Source organism: Micropterus dolomieu, unplaced genomic scaffold (genome assembly GCF_021292245.1).
Source record: "Micropterus dolomieu isolate WLL.071019.BEF.003 ecotype Adirondacks unplaced genomic scaffold, ASM2129224v1 contig_1351, whole genome shotgun sequence".
Taxonomy (NCBI): Eukaryota; Metazoa; Chordata; class Actinopteri; order Centrarchiformes; family Centrarchidae; genus Micropterus; species Micropterus dolomieu.
In genome coordinates this window covers 1-1,803 of record NW_025730341.1, presented here as the reverse complement: position 1 = coordinate 1,803, position 1,803 = coordinate 1, and the positions used below count along the sequence as shown (strand labels likewise).

The 1,803-nt window shown below is 45.9% G+C and overlaps 1 non-coding gene across 1 annotated transcript; it reads right to left on the bottom strand.

The window, feature by feature from the left end:
• Window positions 1-982: 982 nt before the first annotated feature.
• Window positions 983-1,055, bottom strand: trnav-aac. Its single transcript has one exon. It is a non-coding gene; the product is annotated as a tRNA-Val (tRNA).
• Window positions 1,056-1,803: the final 748 nt, after the last annotated feature.

Here is a 1,803-nt window from a genome sequence, read left to right as displayed (position 1 = left end):
CACCTTTTCTGTTTTGATGAAAGACTCAGATTTCATCAACGTTAAATTAAAGTAGAGCAAGCTTTATCTATTAAAAGCACCTACGGGTTCTTAGCAAGTGCTCCCCCGGGATTTGAACCCGGGACCTCCCATTCCAAGGGCTCATCCGGGATTTGAACACGGGACCTCTCGCACCCAAAGCGAGAATCATACCCCTAGACCAACGAGCTGCAAAAGATCTTTTCTGATTTGATGAAATACTCAGATTTCATCAGGGCATTGTGGAGTTTCCAGCGGCCACTAGCGGTGTGGTTTTAAGATTGCAACCAGGCGTGTGCTCGTACACGTGCTCGCTTTAACTCATGAGCGAGCATAATCCGAAACACAACCGCTTTCATACAGAAATCCTGCAATAAACGCAGAAACGCCTGCATGCGGGCTGTGGCTTTTCTCCAGACATGTTCAGGCTCTGTTACTTCAACGTTCCCGTCTCAGAGGCAGATCATCACCGGCGCCGTACCTTCCATTCAGCGCAGCGAGACACCGGCATATTGGCACAGTACTCCCGAAAAAAGTGAGAGCGGCTATAGAGAGACAGGATAGGAGCCAGAAAACTCCTTTTCTGCTTTGATGAAATAATTAGATTTCATCCAAATGAAATTACTGTAAAACAAGCTTTATATATTAAAAGCAATAAAGAAGCTTCTATGGGTTCAAAGGGAGGGCTCGTCCGGGATTTGAACCCGGGACCTTGTCTGATCAGCATCTCGATATGCCACACCTGTGAGGTGGATGGATTATCTCGGAAAAGGAGAAATGCTCACTGAAACAGATTTTGTCAGATTTGTGAACAATATTTGAGAGAAATAGGCCCTTTGTGTACATAGAGAAAGTATTAGATCTTTGAGTTCAGCTCATGATGAATGGCGGCAAAAACAAAAGTTTTGCGTGTATAAGTCTGTTCAGTGAATTTCTGCTCAGAGTAGACGTGGACAAAGGGGCATGTTTTCGCCCGGTTTCAAACCGGGGTCCTTTCGCGTGTTAGGCAAACGTGATAACCACTACACTACGGAAACTTACGAAGACTGGGCGAAGGTCGCGGTTCGATTCCCCGACGGGAGAGTTCAGTTCTCTAGCAGCTGCTGATTATTCACCAAGAAAGACAAAAGTAATACAGCAGCATGGAGGACGTCCATCTGTCTGGGTGAGGATGCGGTTACCTTTCCTTAATAACAATAGCACATTTACAAAGCGTATGAGTGAAGTTGTAAGTCCATGTCTGTATTAACAAGTTCTACTTTATGTGTACACAGTAGTATACATTGTGCGGTTGTCTGATAGTTTGGCCGAGTACAGTTTGACTTTAATCCTGAGACGAGAGACCAATGAGCAGTGTTTCTGCACAGTTTCGAACTGGGATCCTTTCCTATATGAGGCGAACGTGACAGTTTCAGGATATTGATGTGACGAACCCGTGTTTTCGCGCTTCCTGTTCGGGTTACTGATTACATCTGTGTTGCTACGTTTTTGCCGTCTTTGAATTTTACACTAACAGCAATGAGCAAACATCTGGAACATAAACATCATAAAAGAGCAGGTGTAGACCATACTCTATGATGCTATTTACAGAAGCCCAACAGTTCCCACCAAGAGCAAGCACTAGGCGACAGAGGCAAGGAAAAACTTCCTTTTAAGAGGCAGAAACCTCGAGCAGAACCATGGCTCAGGGTGGGCGGCCATCTGCCTCGACCGTATGGGGTGAAGGAGAGAGAGGGAGAGAGAGAGAGAGAGAGGGGGAGAGAGAGGGAGAGGGCAGAAGAGGAA